Raw genomic sequence first — 25,897 nt, 5'->3', positions numbered from 1 at the left:
AATTAACACACTGTGTGCATGACTATTAAATCAGCTGAGGTCTTTAGGTAAGAAGAGAGTTTGAATTTTATCATCCAAGGAAAATGTTATTTTGGAAGAAGGCAGAACTAGTAGAGGAAGGTTATATAGAATCTGGGAAGAAGAAGCGACACATTTGTAAAAATAATGTGTTTGGGAAACAAGAAATCTCCTTTGGGGGTGCTATTGGCATCTTGGCAAGGCAACTTGGCCTGCATTGCTGGACATTTAACATTCTTAGTCCCTGCTCGTTAAATCTTCTTCATTCCCCCAAATCACTGTGACAATAAAAAATGTCCCTAAAAATTTCCAGGCACCTCCTAGGGGAGCAGTACCATCCCTGGAGAACCATTGAGTAGTAGGTGCTTAGTGTGAGGTGTGGTTGGAATTGAAGATGAAAAGGGAGGCTTGAGTGCAAATGATAAACGTCTTGAGTGCAATGTTAAGAAGTCTGGATGTTATCTGAGGGTTCTGAGCAGACAGTGAATTAAAGCAATTGCTTTATTTAAGATAATTCTTGCAGAAGTGCAGGAAATGAATTGGAGAAGGCTACTGTAACAATTGCTGATGAGAAACTGTGTTCTGATGAAAGGTTTTTGTGTAATGAATTCCAGAGACTTTTAAAATAGAATCAATGAGACTTAGTAAGTAACTAATTTCACAGAATAAAGAGAGAATCAAATTTGATACTAAGGTTTCTAGCTAAGGTGACTAGGTGAATAGTTTCGCCATTAGCAAGATAGAAACATATGGATTTAGAGGAGATTTGTATGGACTTCCTTTTTTTTTTTTTTTTTTAACATCTTTATTGAAGTATAATTGCTTCACAATGGTGTGTTAGTTTCTGCTTTAAAACAAAGTGAATCAGTTATACATATACATATGTTCCCATATCTCTTCCCTCTTGCATCTGCCTCCCTCCCACCCTCCCTATCCCACCCCTCTAGGTGGTCACAAAGCACCAAGCTGATCTCCCTGTGCTATGCGGCTGCTTCCCACTAGCTATCTATTTTACATTTGGTAGTGTATATATGTCCATGACACTCTCTCACCCTGTCACATCTCACCCCTCCCCCTCCCCATATCCTCAAGTCCATTCTTTAGTAGGTCTGTGTCTTTATTCCCATCTTGCCACTAGGTTCTTCATGTCCTTTTTTTTTTTTTTCCTTAGATTCCATATATATGTGTTAGCATACTGTATTTGTTTTTCTCTTTCTGACTTCACTCTGTATGACAGACTCTAACTCCATCCACCTCATTACAAATACCTCCATTTCATGTCTTTTTATGGCTGAGTAATATTCCATTGTATATATGTGCCACATCTTCTTTATCCATTCATCCAATGATGGACACTTTGGTTGCTTCCATGTCCTGGCTATTGTAAATAGAGCTGCAATGAACATTTTGGTACATGACTCTTTTTGAATTATGGTTTTCTTAGGGTATATGCCCAGTAGTGGGATTGCTGGGTCGTATGGTAGTTCTACTTTTAGTTTTTTAAGGAACCTCTATACTGTTCTCCATAGTGGCTGTATCAATTTACACTCCCACCAACAGTGCAAGGGTGTTCCCTTTTCTCCACACCCTCTCCAGCATTTATTGTTTCTAGATTTTTTGATGATGGCCATTCTGACCGGTGTGAGATGATACCTCATTGTAGTTTTGATTTGCATTTCTCTAATGATTAAGGATGTTGAGCATTCTTTCATGTGTCTGTTGGCCATCTGTATATCTTCTTTGGAGAAATGTCTGTTTAGGTCTTCTGCCCATTTTTGGATTGGGTTGTTCGTTTTTTTGTTATCGAGCTGCATGAGCTGCTTGTAAATCTTGGAGATTAATCCTTTGTCAGTTGCTTCATTTGCAAATATTTTCTCCCATTCTGAGGGTTGTCTTTTGGTCTTGTTTATGGTTTCCTTTGCTGTGCAAAAGCTTTTAAGTTTGATTAGGTCCCATTTGTTTATTTGTGTTTTTATTTCCATTTCTCTAGGAGCTGGGTCAAAAAGGATATTGCTGCGATTTATGTCATAGAGTGTTCTGCCTATGTTTTCCTCTAAGAGTTTGATAGTGTCTGGCTTAAAATTTAGGTCTTTAATCCATTTTGAGTTTATTTTTGTGTATGGTGTCAGGGAGTGTTCTAGTTTAATACTTTTACATGTACCTGTCCAATTTCCCCAGCACCACTTATTGAAGAGGCTGTCTTTTCTCCACTGTATATGCTTGCCTCCTTTATCAAAGATAAGGTGACCATATGTGCGTGGGTTTATCTCTGGGCTTTCTATCCTGTTCCATTGATCTATATTTCTGTTTTTGTGCCAGTACCAAACTGTCTTGATTACTGTAGCTTTGTAGTATAGTCTGAAGTCAGGGAGCCTGATTCCTCCAGCTCCATTTTTCGTTCTCAAGATTGCTTTGGCTATTCGGGGTCTTTTGTGTCTCCATACAAATTGTGAAATTTTTTGTTCTAGTTCTGTGAAAAATGCCTGTGGTAGTTTGATAGGGATTGCATTGAATCTGTAGATTGCTTTGGGTAGTAGAGTCATTTTCACAATGTTGATTCTTCCAATCCAAGAACATGGTATATCTCTCCATCTATTTGTATCATCTTTAATTTCTTTCATCAGTGTCCTATAATTTTCTGCATACAGGTCTTTTGTCTCCTTAGGTAGGTTTATTCCTAGATATTTTATTCTTTTTGTTGCAATGGTAAACGGGAGTGTTTTCTTAATTTCACTTTCAGATTTTTCATATTAGTATATAGGAAAGCAAGAGATTTCTGTGCATTAATTTTGTATCCTGCTACTTTACCAAATTCATTGATTAGCTCTAGTAGTTTTCTAGTGGGAGTTTTAGGATTCTCTATGTATAGTATCATGTCATCTGCAAACAGTGACAGCTTTTCTTCTTCTTTTCCGATTTGGATTCCTTTTATTTCTTTTTCTTCTCTGATTGCTGTGGCTAACACTTCCAAAACTATGTTGAATAATAGTGGAGAGAGTGGGCAACCTTGTCTTGTTCCTGATCTTAGTGGAAATGGTTTCAATTTTTCACCATTGAGGACAATGTTGGCTGTGGGTTTGTCATATATGGCCTTTATTATGTTGAGGAAAGTTCCCTCTATGCCTACTTTCTGGAGGGCTTTTATCATAAATGGGTGTTGTATTTTGTCGAAAGCTTTCTCTGCACCTATTGAGATGATCATATGGTTTTTCTCCTTCAGTTTGCTAATATGATGTATCACGTTGATTGATTTGCGTATATTGAAGAATCCTTGCATTCCTGGAATAAACCCCACTTGATCATGGTGTATAATCCTTTTAATGTGCTGTTGGATTCTGTTTGCTAGTATTTTGTTGAGGATTTTTGCATCTATGTTCATCAGTGATATTGGCCTGTAGTTTTCTTTTTTTGTGACATCTTTGTCTGTTTTTGGTATCAGGGTGATGGTGGCCTCGTAGAATGAGTTGGGGAGTGTTCCTCCCTCTGCAATATTTTGGAAGAGTTTGAGAAGGATAGGTGTTAGCTCTTCTCTCAATGTTTGATAGAATTCGCCAGTGAAGCCATCTGGTCCTGGGCTTTTGTTTGTTGGAAGATTTTTAATCACAGTTTCAATTTCGTTACTTGTGATTGGTCTGTTCATATTTTCTATTTCTTCCTGGTTCAGTCTCGGTAGGTTGTGCATTTCTAAGAATCTGTCCATTTCTTCCAAGTTGTCCATTTTATTGGCATAGAGTTGCTTGTAGTAATCTCTCATGATCGTTTGTATTTCTGCAGTGTCAGTGGTTACTTCTCCTTTTTCATTTCTAATTCTATTGATCTGAGTCTTCTCCCTTTTTCTCTTGATGAGTCTGGCTAATGGTTTGTCAATTTTGTTTATCTTCTCAAAGAACCAGCTTTTAGTTTCATTGATTTTTGCTATTGTTTCCTTCATTTCTTTTTCATTTAATTCTGATCTGATCTTTATGATTTCTTTCCTTCTGCTAGCTTTGGGGGTTTTTTGCTCTTCTTTCTCTAATTGCTTTAGGTGCAAGGTTAGGTTCTTTATTCGAGATGTTTTCTGTTTCTTGATGTAGGCTTGTATTGCTATAAACTTCCCTATTAGCACTGCTTTTGCTGCGTCCCATAGGTTTTGGGTCATCGTATCTCCATTGTCATTTGTTTCTAGGTATTTTTTGATTTCCCCTTTGATTTCTTCAGTGATCACTTCGTTATTAAGTAGTGTATTGTGTAACCTCCATGTGTTTGTATTTTTTACAGATCTTTTCCTGTAATTGATATCTAGTCTCATAGCGTTGTGGTCGGAAAAGATACTTGATACGATTTCAATTTTCTTAAATTTACCAAGGCTTGATTTGTAACCCAAGATATGATCTATCCTGGAGAATGTTCCATGAGCACTTGAGAAAAACGTGTATTCTGTTGTTTTGGGGTGGAATGTCCTATAAATATCAATTAAGTCCATCTTGTTTAATGTATCATTTAAAGCTTGTGTTTCCTTATTTATTTTCATTTTGGATGATCTGTCCATTGGTGAAAGTGGGATGTTAAAGTCCTGTACTATGATTGTGTTACTGTCGATTTCCCCTTTTATGGCTGTTAGTATTTGCCTTATGTATTGAGGTGCTCCTATGTTGGGTGCATAAATATTTACAATTGTTATACCTTCCTCTTGGATCGATCCCTTGCTTATTATATAGTGTCCTTCTTTGTCTCTTGTAATAGTCTTTATTTTAAAGTCTATTTTGTCTGATATGAGAATTGCTACTCCAGCTTTCTTTTGATTTCCATTTGCATGGAATATCTTTTTCCATCCCCTCACTTTCAGTCTATATGTGTCTCTAGGTCTGAAGTGGGTCTCTTGTAGACAGCATATATATGGGTCTTGTTTTTGTATCCATTCAGCCAGTCTGTGTCTTTTGGTGGGAGCATTTAATCCATTTACATTTAAGGTAATTATCTATATGTATGTTCCTATTCCCATTTTCTTAAATGTTTTGGGTTTGTTGTTGTACGTGTTTTCCTTCTCTTGTGTTTCTTGCCTAGAGAAGTTCCTTTAGCATTTGTTGTAAAGCTGGTTTGGTGGTGTTGAACTCTCTCAGCTTTTGCTTGTCGTAAAGGTTTTAATTTCTCCATCAAATCTGAATGAGATCCTTGCTGGATAGAGTAACCTTGGTTGTAGGTTTTTCTCCTTCATCACTTTAAGTATATCCTGCCACTCCCTTCTGGCTTGCAGAGTTTCTGCTGAAACGTCAGCTGTTAACCTTATGGGGATTCCCTTGTGTGTTATTTGTTGTTTTTCCCTTGCTGCTTTTAATATGTTTTCTTTATATTTAATTTTTGATAGTTTGATTAATATGTGTCTTGGCATGTTTCTCCTTGGATTTATCCTGTATGGGACTCTCTGTGCTTCCAGGACTTGATTAACTATTTTCTTTCCCATATTAGGGAAGTTTTCAACTATAATCTCTTCAAATATTTTCTCAGTCCCTTTCTTTTTCTCTTCTTCTTCTGGGACCCCTATAATTCGAATGTTGGTGCGTTTAATGTTGTCCCAGAGGTCTCTGAGACTGTCAGTTCTTTTCATTCTTTTTTCTTTATTCTGCTCTGCAGTAGTTATTTCCACTATTTTATCTTCCAGGTCACTTATCCGTTCTTCTGCCTCAGTTATTCTGCTATTGATCCCGTCTAGAGTATTTTTAATTTCATTTATTGTGTTTTTCATCGTTGCTTGGTTCCTCTTTAGTTCTTCTGCATCCTTGATAAATGTTTCTTGCATTTTGTCTATTCTATTTCCAAGATTTTGGATCATCTTTACTATCATTATTCTGAATTCTTTTTCAGGTAGATTGCCTATTTCCTCTTCATTTGTTAGGTCTGGTGTGTTTTGACCCTGCTCCTTCACCTGCTGTTTGTTTTTTTGTCTTCTCATTTTGCTTATCTTACTGTGTTTGGGGTCTCCTTTTCACAGGCTGCAGGTTCGTAGTTCCCATTGTTTTTTGGTATCTGTCCCCAGTGGCTAAGGTTGGTTCAGCGTGTTGTGTAGGCTTCCTGGTGGAGGGGACTAGTGCCTGTGTTCTGTTGGATGAGGCTGGATCTTGTCTTTCTGGTGGGCACGTCCACGTCTGGTGGTGTGTTTTAGGGTGTCTGTGGCCTTATTATGATTTTAGGCAGCCTCTCTGCTAATGGATGGGGCTGTGTTCCTGTCTTGCTAGTTGTTTGGCATAGGGTGTCCAGCACTGTAGCTTGCTGGTCGTTGAGTGAAGCTGGGTCTTGATGTTGAGATGGAGATCTCTGAGAGATTTTCACCGTTTGGTATTACGTGGAGCTGGGAGGTCTCTTGTGGACCAGTGTCCTGAAGTTGGCTCTCCCACCTCAGAGGCACAGCCCTGATGCCTGGCTGGAGCACCAAGAGCCTTTCATCCACACAGCTCAGAGTATAAGGGAGAAAAAAATAGAAAGAAAGAAAGAAAGAGGATAAAATAAAATAAAATAAAGCTATTATAATAAAAAATAAGAAAAAAAATTATTAAGAGTAAATGTATTTAGAAAAAAATTTTTTTTTAATTTTTAAAGATAGATTTATTAATTTTTATAATAAAAAATAAGAAAAAAATTATTAAGAAAAAAATGTATTAAGAAAAAAATTTTTTTTAAAATAAAAAATATGAAAAAACTTATTAAAAATTTTTTTTTAATTTCTAGAAATAGAAAATAAGGAAAAAATTATTAAGAAAACATTTATTAGGAAGAAAAATTTTTTTTTTAAGTAAAAAAAAAAAAAAAAAGAAAAAAAAGAAAAACGGACGGACCTAACCCTAGGACTAATGGTGAAAGGAAAGCTATACAGACAAAATCTCACCGAGAAGCATACACATATCCACTCACAAAAAAAGGAAAAGGGGAAACATTAATATATCCTGCTCCCAAAGGCCACCTCTTGAATTTGGGATGATTCGTTGTCTATTCAGGTATTCAACAGATGCAGGCACATCAAGTTGTTTGTGGAGCTTTAATCCACTGCTTCTCATGCTGCTGGGAGAGATTTCCCTTTCTCTTCTTTGTTCGTACAGCTCCCGGGGTTCAGCTTTGGATTTGCACCCGCCTCTGCATGTAGGTCGCCTGAGGGTGTCCGTTCCCCGCCCAGACAGAACGGGGTTAAAGGAGCAGCTGCTTCGGGGGCTGTGGCTCACTCAGGCCGCGAGGAGGGAGGAGTACGGAGGAGGCGGGGCGAGCCTGCGGCGGCAGAGGCCAGCGTGACGTTGCAGCAGCCCGAGGCGCGCCGTGTGTTCTCCCAGGGAAGTTGTCCCCGCACCACGGGAGCCCGGCAGCGGCGAGCTGCACCGGCTCCCGGGAGGGGCGGTGTGGAGAGTGACCTGTGCTCGCACACAGGCTTCTTGGTGGCGGCAGCAGCAGCCCTAGCGTCTCCTGCCCGTCTCTGGGGTCCGCACTGTTAGCCGCGGCTTGCGCCTGCCTCTGGGGTCCACGCTGATAGCCGCGTCTCACGCCAGTCTCTGGAGTTCGTTTAGGCGGCACTCTGAATCCCCTCTCCTCACGCGCCGTGAAACAAAGAGGCAAGAAAAAGTCTCTTGCCTCTTCAGCGGCTGCAGACTTTTTCTCGGGCTCCCTCCCGGCTAGCTGTGGCGCACTAGCCCCCCTCAGGCTGTGCCACGCCGCCAGCCCCAGTCCTCTCCTTGCAATCCGACCGAAGCCCGAGCCTCAGCTCCCAGCCCCGCCCACCCCAGTGGCTGAGCAGACAAGCCTCTCGGGCTGCTGAGTGCTGCTCGGCGCCAAGCCTCTGTGTGGGAATCTCTTCGCTTTTCCCTCTGCGCCCCTGTTGCTTTGGGATCCGCGCTGATAGCCGCGGCTCGCACCTGTCTCTGGAGTTCGTTAAGGCGGCGCTCTGAATCCCCTCTCCTTGCACACCTCGAAACAAAGAGGCAAGAAAAAGTCTCTTGCCTCTTCAGCAGCTGCAGGCTTTTACCCGGACTCCCTCCCGGCTAGCACCGAAGCCCGAGACTCAGCTCCCAGCCCCCACCCCCTGCCCCGGCGGGTGAGCAGACAAGCCTCTAGGGCTGGTGAGTGCTGTTCGGCACCGATCCTCTGTGCGGGAATCTCTCCGCTTTGCCCTCCGCACCCTTGTAGCTGCGCTCTCCTCCGTGGCTCCGAAGCTTCCCCCCTCCGCCACCCGCAGTCTCCGCCCGCGAAGGGGCTTCCTAGTGTGGGGAAACCTTTCCTCCTTCACCTCTCCCTCTCACTGGCGCAGGTCCCGTCCCTATTCTTTTGTCTCTGTTATTTCTTTTTTCTTTTGCCCTACCCTAGTACGTGGGGATTTTCTTGCCTTTTGGGAGGTCTGACGTCTTCTGCCAGCGTTCAGTAGGTGTTCTGTAGGAGGTGTTCCACGTGTAGATGTATTTCTACTGTATCTGTGGGAAGGAAGGTGATCTCCGCGTCTTACTCTTCCGCCATCTTGCCCCGAAGCTCTGGACTTCCATTTTATGGAATTGTTTGGATTAATAACTAGAGGGGTACAGCTCCCGTAGAGTATCAATAGATTGGCCATTTTTTTTCAAATATGTACCTTATCCTTAAGGTGTATGATTTGGGCTAGCTAGTAACGTGTATCCTCATACCTTCATAGGAGGATGTGTCCATCTTGAAATGGATTCCTGTTCAGATTGCTTTAGACCACCTATAGGGGGTGGATTTGAGCCCATGAATATTGTGTGTTTTTTATTCCAGACTATCAGTGCACAAGGAAGATAAGAGTGTAGATAGCTCCAGGCATTTATTCCAAGTTCTATGCCTAGCACTCTACACACTGTGTATGGACAATAGGGTGACCATATAATTTATTACTCTACCTGGGACATTGGGGATTGAAAGTGGCTGCTGTTAATAACTATGCAGGGACATTGGGTGTAAAGAACGGCTGTCCTGGGCAAACTGGAATGGGTAGTCATTCAGCAATACCTCATAGTCTTATCAACAGGGACTTCCTTAGAGAGATACCCCAAGGCAGGGCTTAACACAAACATTTTGGTTAAGTTGATCCCTTTTCTCAGAAATGGAGAGGAGAGCAATGACTGTAAGTGAGCCTTGGAAAGAGAATCTACATGTGAAAATGGGTTTGCTATGGTTATACTTATTGTAAGTGAATGCAATCGATGTTGCAGTTTACTGACCTAGAAATCATTACTTATCTGGTATAAGTGGGAAGTGCTTATTAACAAGGCTCCTGTGAAGCAAAGTGAAAGTGGAAAATTATTTCTTAATTCTCAGTATATGACTTCAGATGATTATGGTTCGTTCTTAGTAATATTGGCTCTTTTTCATAGATGCTTGGCATATATTGCATTGTTATTTGTATTCCATACAGAGGATGAGACAGATTTAAATTGGAAAAGCTGTCACAAACTTAGAATTTGAAATCATATTGACTTTTTGTTTTAGAAGATTAATGCTAGACAGTAGAGAAGATTATACTTCAAGCAACAGTAGTTTTAAAAAATCCTCTAAGTGAAACTTGCTCATCTATTTCCTAATCACTAAAGTAAGATTTCATTGTAAAGAAAAACCTTTCTTCCAAAGGAAGACTTGCTCTATAAAATGTTGGCTGAGGTTGGCTTCTTGGTCCATACAGTGTGGATCTTATAAAATTCAAACATGCTTATTAAAAACCAATTCAATAATCATTTGCAGCGTAGTGTGGAAAAAAACATACTACAACACTGAGTTGCTATTGTCTCTGATACTGTTAGGTGAGATTTCTCTCATATTTTCTTTCTCATTCATTGATAAATGCATTTACATGAAAAAGCTTAATTTTAAAAATTGTTATACATATTCCTTGCAGAAAGCTTGGAAATTACATAGACCTTTAAAAAAATAAAAAGCAACAACAAAAATAAATACTACTCAGAGATAACAAAAGTCAACACTTTGGCTTCTATTTTTTTTTTAATAATCACACCTGTGTATATATACAATAATATTTATTGCTCAGATTAACATTTAAATATAGCTAGGAATTATAATTTTCTCTAGATAATTTTAAATTTTTTATTGGGGTATAGTTGATTTACAGTGTTGTGTTACTTTCAGGTGTGCAGCAAAGTGATTCAGTTATACATACATATCTATTTTTTCAGATTCTTTTCCCTCATAGGTTATTACAAAATATTGAGTATAGTTCCCTGTGCTATACAGTAGGTCCTTATTGGTTATCTACTTTATATATTAGCGTGTATATGTTCATCCCAAACTCATAATTTATTCCTTCCCACCCTTTTCCCTTTGGTAACCATAAGTTTGTTTTCTAGGTCTGTGGGTCTATTTCTGTTTCGTATATAATTTCATTTGTATCATTTTTTTTTTTTTTTTACATTCCACATATAAGCGATATCATATGATATTTGTCTTTCTCTGTCTGGCTTACTTCACTCAGTATGACCATCTCTAGGTCTATCCATGCAAATGGCATTATTTTGTTCTTTTTTATGGCTGAGTAATACTCTGGCTTCTATTCTTGACATTTTGTTTCTGTGCATATTTATGTCTTTCTTTCATTACAAATGAGTCATCATTCTGTTTTGTAACTTGTTTTAATTTAATGAATTATGAACATTTTTTCATGTGATTATGACTGCATGTTTTCTACTGAATGGATATACCATAATAATCTAGCTAATTATCTGTTGAAAATTTGCTTTTAGTTTTCACCACTATAAGCAGTTATATGAAGAATTTCCTTGTATATAGATTCTTTTGCTTATACACACATGTATAGTTTTACACATTTTTTCTGATTTATTTTCATAAGATAAGCTTTTAAACATAGCATATTTTCCCAGCTTTACTGAGATATAATTGAGATACAAGCATAACATATATTTTAAAGACTTTTGATATATATTACCAAATGGTCTTCTGGGAAAGTTGTACTCATTCACGTCTTTACTAATAGCAGACATTTTCCCTTGCATCTCACCAACACTGGGTATTAGTGACAAAAAGGATAAAATGCATTTTTTTTTGTTTTAATATGCTTTTCTTTGATACAAATGAAGGTAAACATTTATTTTTCTCATGAATATTGGCATTGCAGAATATCTACCAGAATCCTTGGCCTTCTTTTTTCCTCTAATTGCACAACTATTTTCTTAGTAACATAAATAAAAAACTTCAAGTGAAGTATAACACAGAATATGTTCACAGATCATAAATGGAGCGTTCAATGAATTATCACAAAGTGGACACACGTATGTTACCACCACTCAAGAAGAAATGTTAACAGTACCCCAGGAACCCTCATTATATCCTTCCCAATCACTCCCCTTTCTCTTTCTTCAACAAAACTGCTATCCTGACTTGTAACCAAAACCATATAAAAGATTATTCATGATGACACTAATCATACTAGCTACAAATTGGAAACAACTCAAATGTCCAAACAATAGAGTATTTAAAAAAGTATATATAGGGCTTCCCTGGTGGCACGGTGGTTGAGAGTCTGCCTGCCAATGCAGGGGACACGGGTTCGAGCCCTGGTCTGGGAGGATCTCACATGCCATGGAGCGGCTAGGCCCGTGAGCCACAATTACTGAGCCTGCGCGTCTGGAGCCTGTGCTCCGCAACAAGAGAGGCCGCGACAGTGAGAGGCCCGTGCACCGCGATGAGGAGTGGCCCCCGCTTGCCGCAACTGGAAAAAGCCCTCGCACAGAAACGAAGACCCAACACAGCCATAAATAAATAAATAAATAAATAAATAAATAAATAAATAAATAAATAAAAAAAAACCAACTACTATTAAATTAGATATGGATGTAAAACTGTAAAAAGCTGGGAAAATAGTAAAAATCTAAAAAAAAAAAGTATATATAGAAGTAGAGATGAACTACGGCAACATGAAGTGTCATAAATAAATCTCACACTATAACATTTGGTGAAAGAGGCTATAAAATAATATACACATTTACATACTTTTCGAAAATAGGTAAAATTAATCTATGGTGCTAGATGGGAGGATTGTAGTTTTTACTGATGTGCATTTATTGAATACCTACTATGTGCTGACTTTGGTACTAGATACCTGGAGGTGCAATAATGAGTAATAACTAGTTTCTGTCCTTGAGTTGCTTATGGCATAGTGCAGTGACATTCTACCAGGGGTGATTTTGCCCATTAGGGAACATTTTAGTAGTGTTTGGAGACATTTTGGTTAATACAAGTGGAAGTGTGCTACTGGTATCTGGTAGACAAAGGCCATGGGTACCACTCAACGTTCTACAGTGCAGAGGACAGCCTCCTGCAGCAAAGAATTATCTGGCCCGAAATGTCAGTAGTTTTGAGGTTGAGAAAGCCTGGTCTAGTGGAAAGATAGTTAAGTAAAGTGTATTATGTAGTAAATGCTGCTAACTATTTGGCTTCCATTCTGTGCCAGCTACTCTATTAGATGTACTTTTTCTCATTTTATTTTTCAAATAAGTGTGGAAAGTAGATTATGGTATTTCTATTCTATGGATGAAGTTACCAACTAAGTAAAATGCACTTTCTAATGGTTGGGTGGATTTCAGCAATGAAGGAGCTACCACTTAAAAAAAACTGTGGGTGTTTGCAGAATTATTAGGATTAAGTATTATAGGTGGAAAAAAGGAAAAAAAAACACATGGAAAGGTATGGAGATGCACAAAATATCATTCATTGTGAAGTAAGATGCAGGGGGTTGAGTGCAGTTCCACTGTAAAATCAGAAAACTAAAAAACTAGTTAGATTGGTGGGGACTAGGTCATTGCAGACCTTATGTGCTAAATTTGCTGATTAAACAACTGTTTAATGTCCAAGGCTAATTTCCTCACTTAGGTTTTTGGATCCTATGTTCTTCTGTCTCTTTAATGATTCTGTTGCCTTAATCAAAAGGCAAAAGTATCTACCTCATGTTAGTCAAGGTTTTTGTTTTATTCATGTACGAGGAGGGGGATCAAAAATACGCTGAAGTGAAAGAAAATGGACTAGTAAAATTTTTTATGTATAAGAAAATAATATATATAATTGTCTTGCCAGAGGCAGTATATTTTAAAAAATCATTTGAAAGCAAAAAATTATGGAAATGAAATTTTGCAGTTCTGTATCCAGTGAACTTGCTACTTTTGTTTTCACTCTGCTATATTTTATGATTCTGCCCTTGTTTTGGCACTTTGTGAGAAATGTCTTTTGAGCCAGGAGAATACTATAGTTTGTTTTTGAAATGAAAAGACATAGGTTTAAAAACTAGGAATTTTGAATGTATAAGAAAATTCAAAGTTAAGTATAACCATCCCTTAATTTGTGAACCCCAAGATCAGTGTTTAGGTGTTTTTAAAGAATTACTGCATGTCAAGTTTGAGTCCTTTTGGAAACCCCTGCCGTTCTTGAATCATGCAGTGTGATGATGCATTTGAAAAAAGATCAAGGTATTTAGAATTAACAGAAATATGTTTAAGATGTTTTAAATCAAATCTGGATAATTGTGAACTCCAAATAAGGGGACCTATATAATTACTCTGAGTACCATGAAGTCTTTATAATTGTTTAAAGATCTGTGAAGATGCAGACCTCTAACAAATATGTTGATGTAACCTCAGTATTTGTGGGATTACAGGAGAAGTAAAATAAAACTAAAGAATGTCTTTATTTAGCAGATACTTACAAATTGACTGAATACACAGTTGGGTTGCATGTGAAACTGATACAGAATTAGACAACAGTAATATATAGCACTATTACCTAAACTGCTGCTGAAGCACACAGGCAAATGGGGTTGGTGTGTCACATAATTATAAGAGAGGTAAGAGAAGGGAGAGGTTAGTGTTTAAGTGAGAACAGTCATGAAAGGGTATGGAAATTGTGTAACTTAATTATATTCTCTCCTTCCTTCAGCATCTAGCCTGGATAGCTAGGTCAGTAGTGAAGAGTTAGGGGGTCCAGAGGAAATGGATGAGTATGATGTGTGAAAGTGCCAATGATGAGACCTTGATGGGAAACCTGGAGATGATAAATGATTGTTACTGCTCCAACTAAAAATAATATTCAAATTTAGGGGCTATTCTGATTACACTTAAACCAGAAATGTTCTAAATCATGTATTGTGTTAGAGATATTTTACTTTAGGTTTGATCTTTAGCAAACTAGCAAATGGGTTAGGGATCATTGAAGGAGCCTATCATATTCTTTATTTTGGAGTAGAAGTTGCACTACAGTCAAGGAAGCGTAATAATGAAGGGGCACTTGGGTAGTTTTCCCGGTGCAATAGTATGTATTTATGTGGTGAGGAAAGAGAGGGCACGCTATAATTTGGGAGATAGTTTAGACTGCTTAATAAAGTGTATAAATGTAGCAAACACTTAATGCATACCTTTCTTACACTATGCAGGGGCAGATGTGTGTTTTTAGAATAAAATGCAAGGGAATACAATGTGGTACGAATTGTGACAGCGATGCACTGGGTACTCAGGGAACCCATGGATGTCAGCTAATGTGCACTTGGAGATGGGTGAGTCTTAAGATTTCCTAGAGAGTATATTATTATCTGAAATGATCCCAAAGGGAGGAGTAGGGTGAGTAAGAGCAAGAGGGAAAAGGACATTCATAGCAGACAGTCAGCTGAGAGTTGGCACATAAAGTTTGAGAGTGGAATCCTGGAAGATGAGGATGGAGAATCCGTAAGCTGGGCAGACACTTTACTTGTTTTAGAATATTCTCTAGTGGCAGCAAGGGAGTAAAGTGAGGTGGTTCTTAAACTGAAGGCTGCATCAGAATCATCTGTAAAAACACTGATTGCTGGGTCCTCCCCTAGAGTTTCTGATTTGGTAGGTCGGAAGTGGTGCCCTAGAACTTGCCTTTTTAGCAAGTTTCGAGGTAATGCTGCCATGGCTGGCTCAGAGACTACACTTGGGGAATCACTGCTACAGTGTAATAATTATGTTGTCTCTATCTGTCGCTAATTCGGGAGTAGAAGGCTTTGCCTTTAGTAAAAGACACGTTTTAATATCCTCTAAGCATATTAGGATATTGTGAAGAAATGTGTATTTTCCCCCACGTCCCTCATTAATTATCAATATCAAAATCACTAATCATATATCTGACATGGACTCTACTAAGTTGACCATGGTAGAATACACTGGCTGTCAGGTCAGGCTTCTAATGCTCCCAGCTCTCTGCTGACCCCTTTTCTGCCTCCTTCCCTTTCTCATAACTCCCTCTTCCTAATTCTCTAAGATTCCAAGTATTCTGGCACATACGGTATTCTAATTTATAACTGTGTCTTGATATCTTAGAATCTAATTCCCTTATGTTTTGATTTTGTGGATAAAGGTTTTGACAAAAGATTCTGATTGAAATGTGGCTTCTACATGAGTAGAAGCATTGTAAACCTTTACTTTGGACCAGACTTTGAAGGCAAGAGCAGGGGAGTGTTAACTGACAGAAAAGCGGGATCATGGTGACTACTCAGGCAGAGAGGGGCCTTCTGTTGGCGTTGTCTACAGCTGGCTCAAGAATGGAGATCAATCAGGTATTCTAACTTACTCTTTGACAATGGGTGAGCCTCATTTTCTGAGCCCCAGTGTCCTTATCTGTAAAAACTAAGGGAGTCTATGAAACCATTGCTCTAACATTCTGGGATTCTGAATGCCTTCAGAAATCACTGCTTTTTGTTATTCCAGCCTAGCCCCTCTTCTCAAACTCTGGGTGGGAATGGCTATTCCAATATTCTCTTAACAATCCTATGTCGCAGATAAATATTTGCATTTTACCATTGAAAAGATAAGCTCAGAATGGTTCAGAAGCCTACCCAAGGACACACAGTATGAAGCAGAGCTGAGTCTAATTCCTGTGTTTCTTTAACCATACCTTTCTGCTTCTCTTGGAGAAAAGAAAATAACAAAAATCACATTATTAGATAAGTTTTAGAATCTGTCTTTTTTTTGGGGGGGGGCAGGGGTGAGGTCTTCACTTTCAGTTGGCGTTCTTTGAAAGAGTACTTTCTTGAGCTGGTTTCTTCCCTGAAGAGGGACCTTGCTTTGGGGGCCATTCTACAGAAGGTTAACAGGTTACTGCCTGCTGGAGAAAGCTTATTGTCCTAAAGTAGCTTGACATTGAAAGAGCTGCTCCTAGCCAGTTAATAACCTGACCAGAACTTGATAAGGTTAAAGAATAGTTCCTTAGAGGGACCACAAACCGTGGCCCTCTTGTCCCCTTATCAGAAGACAATTGAGATGTGATTACCTGCTGAATCTCTCGATTCTTATGCTTTCTTCTCAATAAAAGCCATCTCTGCAAGAGAGCTGGCTATATTTTGATGCACCTATGACTGGGATAAAACATTTGCCAACTGATTTTAGTTTTAGGGGGTTGTATCTAAAAGCTTGGTCTCACCAGCTCCACAGTTTAATTGGCTGAGGTCAGCTAGTCAAGAACTTGGCGTTCTAATTAGGGGCTCAATATATATGAATTGGATGATTGACATATCCCAGGTGGCTGGGGTCTCTGAGAGTGAGAGGGAGGGCTCAGTAACGTTAGCTTCTCTTCTGTGAAAGCCACCATGTGCTTACTAGTAATAATGAAGACTTATTTAGCACTTTGCTTCTGGTTAAGTCTTTTCAACCGCTTATGAAGTAGATACATGACTGTGAGAAGCAAGTAAACTGAGTCCTAGAGAAGTTAAATCACTTGTTCAAAATCTGGTAGTGGAGTTGATACAGGAACATGTGTCTGCTGACAACCCAAGTTCATTGTTCCTGCGCGAAATGCTTCCTGGAATGCTTTTCAATTTGTTTGAAAGAGGGATCACTTTATAAATTTGTGGAACAGGTAAGCTAAAAGTTGAAACTATTTTTGCATTTTACGAAGACATTTATATTAACTACTTTTAGCATTTAAAATCATTTAAAGATAAACAAATTGCTTGATGAAATGCTAAAGATGATTATCTAGGAAGGTGGTGGTATAATGGAGCAACCTGATAGGTTACTATTGACCAAGTGACAGCCCTTTTCAATTCTTTTAATGAGCCAGCATTGATGATAATGAGGATAATTGGGTGATTCTTTTCTATTAAATTTTTTTGTGTGTGAATGATACATAAATCTTTATTGAAGTATAGTTGATTTACAGTGTTTAGTTTCAAGTGTACAGCAAAGTGATTTAGCTATATGTACATATATATCTATTTTTTTCAGATTCTTTTCCCTTATAGGTTATTCCAAAATATTGAGTATAGTTCCCTGTGCTAACCCTAACCCTATACAGTAGGTCCTTGTTGGTTACCTGTTTTATATATAGTAGTGTGTATATGGTAATCCCAAATTCCTAATTTATCCTTCCCCTCCCTTTCCCCTTTGGTAACCACAGGTTTGTTTTCTATGTTTGTGAGTCTATTTCTGTTTTGTTTATAATTTCATTTGTTCATTTTTTTTTAGATTCCACATATAAGTGATATCATATACTTGTCTTTGTCTGGCTTACTTCACTTAGTTTGATAATCTCTAGGTCCATCTATGTTGCTGCAAGTGGCATTATTTCATTCTTTTTTTATGGCTGATTTATATTCCATTGTATAAGTATACCACATCTTTTTTTTTTTAAATATTTGCTACCATTCATACTTTTTAAAAAAATATTTATTTGGTTGCATGCGGGTCTTAGTTGCAGTAGGTGGACTCCTTAGTTGTGGCAGGTGGGCTCCTTAGTTGTGGCATGTGACCTCTTAGTTGTAGCATGCATGTGGGATCTAGTTACCTGACCAGGGATCGAACCAGGGCCCCCTGCATTGGGAGTGCGGAGTCTTAACCACTGTGCCACCAGGGAAATCCCTATACCACATCTTTCTTATTCATTCATCTTTCTATGGACATTTAGGTTGTTTCCATGTCTCAGTTATTGTAAATAGCGCTTATGTGAACACTGGGGTGCATGTATCTTTTTAAATTATAGTTTTCTCCAGATATATGCCCAGGAGTGGGATTGTGGGATTATATGGTAGTTCTATTTTTAGTTTTTTAATGAACCTCCATACTGTTCTTCATAGCGGTTGTACCAATTTAAATTCCCACCAACAGTGTAGGAGGGTTCCTTTTTCTCCACACCCTCTCCAGCATTTATTGTTTGTAGACTGTTCATTGATGGCCATTCTGATCAGTGTGAGGTAATACCTCATTGTAGTTTTGATTTGCATTTCTCTAATAATTAGTAATGTTGAGCATCTTTTCATGTGCTTTTTGGCCATCTGTATGTCTTTTTTTGGAGAAATGTCTATTTAGGTCTTCTGCTCATTTTTTGATTGGGTTGTTTGCTTTTCTTGATATTGAGTGGTATGAGTTTTTTATATTTTAGAGATTAATCCCTTGTCAGTTGCATGATTTGCAAATATTTTCTCCCATTCTGTACGTTGTCTTTTCATTTTGTTTATGGTTTCCTTTGCTGTGCAAAGGCTTTTAAGTTTAATTAGGTCTCATTTGTTTATTTTTATTTCCATTACTCTAGGAGATGGATTCAAAAGATATTGCTGTGATTTACGTCAAAGAATGTTCTGCTTATGTTTTCCTCTAAGAGTTTTATAGTATCTGGCCTTACACTGAGGTCTTTAATCCATTTTGAGTTTATTTTTGTGTGCGGTGTTAGGGAATGTTCTAATTTCGTTCTTTTACATGTAGTTGTCTGGTTTTCTCAGCACCACTTACTGAAGAGGCTGTCTTTTCTTCACTGTATATTCTTGCCTCCTTTGTCATAGATTAATTGACCTTAGGTGTGTGGGTTTACTTCTGGGCTTTCTATCCTGTTCCATTGATCTGTATTTCTGTTCTTGTGCCAGTACCATACTATTTTTTTTGAAGTATAGTTGATTTACAATGTTATGTTAATTTTTGTTGTATAGCAAAGTGATTTAGTTATATATATATATATATATATATATATATATATATATATACATTCTTTTTTATATCCTTTTCCATTATGGTTTATCACAGGATATTGAATATAGTTCCCTGTGCTGTACAGTAGGACCTTTTTGCTTATCCATTCTATATATACTCGTTTGCATCTGCTAACCCCAAACTCCCACTCCATCCCTCCCCCAGTACCATATTTCAAATACTGTAGCTTTGTAGTATAGTCTGAAGGCAGGGATCCTGATTCCTCCAGCACCGTTTTTCTTTCTCAAGATTCTTTTTGGCTATTTGGGGGCTTTTGTGTTTGCATACAAATTAAAAAAATTTTTATTCTAGTTCTGTGAAAAATGCCGTTGGTAATTTGATAGGGATTGCATTGAATCTGTAGATTACCTTGGTAGTACAGTAATTTTGACAATACTGATTCTTCCAATCCAAGAACATGGTATATCTTTCCATCTGTTTGTATCATCTTCGACTTCTTTCATCAGCATCTTATAGCTTTCAGAGTACAGGTCTTTTGCCTCCTTAGGTAAGTTTATTCCTAGGTATTTTATTCTTTTTGATGTGATGGTAAATGGGATTGTTTCTTTAATTCTTCTTTCTGATCTTTTGTTGTTAGTGTATAGAAATGTGACAGATTTTTGTGTATTAATTTTGTATCCTGCAACTTTACCGAATTCATGGATGAGCTCTAGTAGTTTTCTGTAGTAGCATCTGTAGGATTTTCTATGTATAGTATGAAGTCATCCACAAATAGTGACAGTTTTACTTCTTATTTTCGAATTTGGATTTGTTTTATTTCTTCTCTGATTGCTGTGGCTAGGACTTCCAAAACTATGTTGAATAAAAGTGGCGAGAGTGGACATGCTTGTCTTGTTCCTGATATTTAGAGAAAATGCTTTCAGCTTTTACCATTGAACATGACGTTAGCTGTGGGTTCTTTTCTATTAATTTAAATTGGGTATACTGTGAACTATTTCCTATCTTTTCAGTCTGTAAACAAAGTTCAGATAAAAGTAAGCAATAGCTTATTGCATTGTGCTGAGGAAAGCAAGTAATAACAGCATATTTCAAATAGTTCTTAAAAGAGGTGTTTTGTTGAATTAGTAAACACTTTCACTGACCAACCTGTGTGTGTGTTCACAACCCTACGAGGCCTCTGTCAGGCATGTAGAAGTTCTCTTAAACTAATTAAAAACTGTACACATAGATCTGGAAGAAACCTAATTGATTCTGTTTCTTCTCTCCCTCTCCTCCCAACCCCAACAAATGTGCATATTGAGGCTTATGAAAGAAGTGCTTCCCCAAAGTCATACAATTGTCAGTAGCAGGGTGGCCTAAGTGTCTGAGTTACTGACTCCAATGGAATATTCTTTTCATTATACTGTTCCCTAAAAATAAACCATGTGATGTAGACAAAACTATTATGCACAGTTACAAACCTGAATATTAGAAAAATCTCAAAGTTTCTTTGACTATTTTTTAAATCAATGGTCAGTTTAAGTGTTTAAATCCCATTAAGGATTGCAAGACATTTGATTTTCTAAGGAGAGAAATCAATTTGTGGAAAATCACTTTAAGAGAACACTGAGGACTTCACTGGTGACACAGTGGTTAAGAATCTGCCTGCCAGTGCAGGGGACACGGGTTCGATCCCTGGCCCGGGAAGATCCCACATGCTGCTGAGCAACTAAGCCCATGCGCCACAACTACTGAGCCTGTGCTGTAGAGCCCGCGAGCCGCACGCACTGAAGTCCACACGCCTAGAGCCCATGCTCCACAACAAGAGAAGCCACCTCAATGACAAGCCCGCGCACCGCGACGAAGAGTAGCCCCCACTCACCGCAACTGGAGCAAGCTCGTGCACAGCAATGAAGACCCAACAGAGCCAAAATAAATAAGTTTATAAAAAATAAAAAATTTAAAAAAATAAAAGAGCACTGAATTGGAAGGAACTCTGAGCTGTGATTTGAGCTTTTGCAGTAACTAGGTTTGCAAGCTTAGACAAATACATAACAGACGCTGGAATAATAACCTTCTAGTTCTAATAATTCTCAAGAGTATCTATAAAGAAATTACTGGGTAACACAGTATTATCTGCTATTGGCTATTCACTTCTTTAATATTGATCTCTTTGTGACTTTATATGAATTTTAAAGTCTAGTTTCTGCTGTGTTCAATCTCTCTTTCCAACCCTTATCTCTACTTGGTTTACAGGAATATGCATACTTTTATATCTTATAGAAAGACAAAAAATGAGACATAAGAGCTTCAGTGTCGTTTATAATAAATTGGTGCCTAATTTGGAAATGGAGCTCTTTATAATTTAAGTATTTTTGTACAAACGAGGTGGACTCTGTTTCAGTGTTTATTCTAACCTGAAAGAGATTTAATATTAAATTTGTTAGTCATTCAGTAGATACATCTATTGTCATCTGTTGTGTCAAGTACCCATACCCTGTGAATACTGAATAGAATAAGACACGCTCTGTCTTTTTCATGGGCTCTCCATTTAATAGGGTGATTATAATGAACATAGTTATTAACAACTATGAGAAGAATTATTGTCATGGGTGTCTGGGTGCTGGGAGACTATGGGGAGTTTTAAGGAAACTTCATGGCTAGGGTGAAAGGTACACATGGTGATGAAGTGAGGATAGTAGATGGGTATGTCTATCAAGAAGGATCGGATCTTGTGTTTGAAAATCGAGGGTTTGAACTGATTCTGGAAGTGAAAGGGAGCCATTGAAAAATTTTAAAGCAAGAAAATGACATGACTAACTTGTGGTTTTGAAAGATCACAGAGGTCCTCATGTAGCTGCAGTCGAGCAGTCTTAGTTTGAGCATTATGACTTGAAGCACCAGTATGGTTAAACCATCAAGGATTTAAGATGTAGGCCAGATTGGAGATACTGTTAACAACTTCAGTTACGGTTATTCACCTTCACACTGCAGATGTTTAATATACTGGTCTAGGGTAGCAATGCCATGACTACTTGTTGCAAGACAGACCCTTTTAAGATTGTATTGGGTAACTTCTAGAGAAAACTCAAAGGGTACTCTTTCTTGCTATTTGATCTGGATGACAATTATATCAAATAGATATCCTAAGAGCTAGGATGTATATTTTCCTCCCTGTGGTAAACATGGCTATGTGACTTTCCATACTACTTATAAAATATTTGAAAATTTTAAGTTATGATACTAATATTTGGAAAGTTAAAAGTCTGTTCGGATATTTAATAGAGGAAATCTTTTTTAAGCTTACATTTAATTTTCTTGTGGGTTTGGTAGCTCTCTTGAATGAGCCTATTATTTCAGGATAGACCCAAGTTTGACAGCATCATTCTCTGTTAAAGGCAGATGCTACCTTGTGCTCTGTTTCCCTTTGTCTAAGTAAGGCATCTATTTTGCACTTTAGTTTTTAAAGTGCTTTCCTGTACATTCTCTCATTTGTTCCTGACAATCCTATGAGGGAGATAGTATTATTCCTATTTACAGAGCAGATAACAGAAGTTCTGAGAAGTCCACTTACAAGCCTAAGTGTTGCCTGCCACTACATGGCACAGTGAAGGCTGTATCTACTTTTATCATCAAAGTTACCTTCACAAACAGAGCTGGGTAAAGATATCAGACCATAGGACTAGATATAAACATGATGCAGGTTTTAGCCAAAACATTATTTTGTAAAATTATTTTTTTCTCTTCAGTCAACCCCTTCACTGACAAGTCAATGCCACACATAATCAAGAAATTAAAAGCTTATTAAAATAGGGTGGAATTTTGACCTATTACTAACTGATAAGGAGTCACCCTTTTTGATTTATCAATATACCGTGAAAAACACTGAAGTAATATTATCCCTATGTTGAAATAACTAAATTTCAGAGTCCTCAAATTCATTTGATATTTGTCTTACGCACACAGCCAGATGGTGTGTATAAGACATCACTATGCCTCTCTAAGTTTAATGCTACCATTTGGTGTTTTAAAAATGAAATTCTTTCCTTTTTTCCTTTTTCCTTCAATGTACTCCATGGATTTCCATCATTCTCTAGGCATCATAGTCAACATACTATGACCAGTGGCAAAATCAGTCCTGTCACCTTTTTTGGTAGGACCCTTGAGGTGAGAATAGCTTTCAAATTTTTCATTGGTTGGAAAAAATTCGAAAAGAATAGTATTTTATGACACACAAAAATGATACTAACTTTAAGTTTCAGGGTTCGTGAATAAATTTTTATTGGAAAACAGTCATGCTTAATCACCTACATATTGTCTGTGGGTGCTTTTGTTCTACAACCGAGGTGAGTGGTTTAGACAGAGACGGTGTAGCCCACAAAGCCTAAAATACTTTCTATCTGGCCTTTTACAGGAAAAGTTTGCCTATTCCTGCTCTTGCCAATTTGGAGGGTGAAGGGATTCAGAGAGTCTCCTTGTTTTCCTTGGATGGAGGTTGAGTGGAGGGCAAGACATATATTAGCTTACATATGCTTTTCTGTTTAGTTGGGTGGAGAGATTTGCATTTTCCAACATTTGGAAAAATTCAACTAAGTCTTTCTTAGGTCTGAAATTTATTAACCTGCCTTGGTTCCACCTTAATATGAAAGGTAGACAACTTACCAAAACAGGAAAAGCACAAGGAGTAACCAAGATGAGAGATCTGCTACTGGTAGGAATTTAAAATCTGATAAGAGATATTAATTTGGTTTATAATTTTTAAAACTTTTCTCATTACTATCACATTTCTTTCCTATTTTATTCTGAGGTAGTTGTCCTTCTCTCTCATCCCCTTTAGATGTGGGGGAAAAAGCCCTTTAAACACCTAGCTTTGTATTCCCAGCAAACGTGTCCAAGTTTTAATTTCAGTTGTTTTGAGAATGATTTCAAACATCCATCACTTGAACATATGAGAAATGAAGCCAACATTTTTATAGTTCCTTATTATTTGACCACATGATTTTACACAAGCCTCAATGTTTCTTCAGATTTCTTTGTGTGGGTGGGCAAGATATAATTTTTAAAATAGTCAGACGTCACAGTGAAGCTCCCAGCAACATATTTTACAAATCTGAGGGTTTTTTTTTAAAGAAGTGTTGTAACACTTTAAGTTAAAATAAATCAGGAGAAAACAATTTTTGATAGCATATATATCCTGTGAAGTTGAAATAAAGGGCACTTTTGGCATATAAAACAGAATTCTATAATTATCTGAAAAGCAATGTATACATTTCTGGATTGAGTCCATTCATCCTACCTAATTGCAATTTGAGAATTAAAATTACTCTCAGGCCACGATTTTTCCCATCCTTGTGGTCACTGCCCTAACGGCCATGACGGACCATGTTTACTGCACTTCATAAATTGAACATCTTTATAGTGCTTGGAAGGGGGTGCTGCATGTTTGACGCAGTATTTGTTGAAGGTTAGGCTTATTTGGCTCTAGAAAGTAATACACATTTTATGTGGTACCTTTTAACCTTTTCTTTTTGTTCTCATCTTTAATTTGATACTCTGAACAAAGATCTGATATAGGTAAGTCAGATATTTTCTCCTCCTATCCGATGGCGAAGGGAGTAGGGCACAAAGAGCATGTAATTTCCGCCCCAGCAAATTCAAACTTACATTTAGATCTCAGTTTTCCTAAATCTTGGCTCTGAATGTTTGAAGTAGATGACTTTCCATGTAGGTACTCAACAAATAATTGTATTCAGTTTGTTTAGCCGTATGACCTAAACAAGGGTAAAGCTACTATGTTTACTGTAGACAGTGGTCTTTGGATAATGCCTTTCATTTAAGTAGTACATTATGTATGTATGTATATATATATATATATGTATACATATACACACATATGTATATAATTAAAATTTATTATATGAATGTATAGGATATATAATTAAAATAATTATACATATATATACCCATAGACATACAGTGTCTTGGTACCTTATTTGAGCTTCCTTCCATCCGCCATCTTGGACTATCCTTGTTGGCAAATTTTTATACTCATAATAGCTCACGTTCTTTTCTCAGATATTATGCTGAGATCTTTGTCTCTATTAAACCTCTGACTTCTCTCAACTCTGAGATAGGGCCTGATGTTACCTCCTTTTTAAAGGTGAGGATACTGAGGCAAAGATAGCTCTACTGACTTGCTGATGGTCACACAACAGTAAGGGAGCCAAGATTGTAACCTCAGACCTGCTAACCACTGTACTATTTGAAAGGCCACTATATTCTCAACATAGTTCTTATTCCCTGCCTTGGCTCTTGTTTGAAATGTCCTGTTCCACACTTGACATAGTTGAATTTCACTCTATGCTAACTCTCCTAACTAATAAAGGCAATCTTTATTTAAATCCACTCTGGTGGGTTTTACACAGACTTCTACCCTGGATCTTCTCTTAATTTAGTGAAATTAATGCCGGTTTACTGCATCATCATTCAAATAGCTCAGTTGTAAGTATGAAACACCGAGTCCTGAAACCTCTGAATCTGTCCTTTATTTTCTTTAGGTTGAAATATAATGAAGCTTCTGATGAGCTGCACGTAACTAGACCCTACTAGAAAAAATGTAATTTTAGATTTTAGGTCATAAGTTTTCATCAGCCCCTACTCTAATGGGATTACTGCAATAGTACACATTAGAAAGGCATGATTTGTGTAACATAAAGCTTAAAAACTTTATTTAGTGATATTTATAAACCATTGCAAGTTTTGAGAAGGAATGTTAAACAGCAGTATTTGAAGTTGTTAGAGAAGCCTAAAAATATTTAAACAATTTTAAGAAACCTCATGTGAAGTTGCACAGTCTAGCACTTTCCATGTGAACAAACTGCTAAAAGTCTAATTTCAAATGTCTTTTGGAACAACCTGTCCCTTTAATTTCTGTCCAAATTTTAGCATACACTGAGCTGAGAAACCTCTAGAGTTTTCCAGGGGTTGACTTG

At 37.6% G+C, this 25,897-nt stretch overlaps 1 protein-coding gene and 1 long non-coding RNA gene across 3 annotated transcripts in view; both read left to right on the top strand.

Annotated features, from left to right (window-relative positions):
- Positions 1-25,897, top strand: part of LOC309647237 — a 526,943-nt gene that overhangs the window by 415,271 nt on the left and 85,775 nt on the right. The gene's annotated exons all lie outside the window — the stretch shown is intronic.
- The window catches only part of RSPO2 (R-spondin 2), a 176,035-nt gene that overhangs the window by 71,946 nt on the left and 78,192 nt on the right, over positions 1-25,897 (top strand). The gene's annotated exons all lie outside the window — the stretch shown is intronic.

Source organism: Balaenoptera physalus (assembly GCF_965194825.1).
Source record: "Balaenoptera physalus genome assembly, chromosome: 17".
NCBI lineage: Eukaryota > Metazoa > Chordata > Mammalia > Artiodactyla > Balaenopteridae > Balaenoptera > Balaenoptera physalus.
Note: the sequence above shows the minus strand (reverse complement) of the source record. Positions and strands in the feature narration are given on the sequence as shown.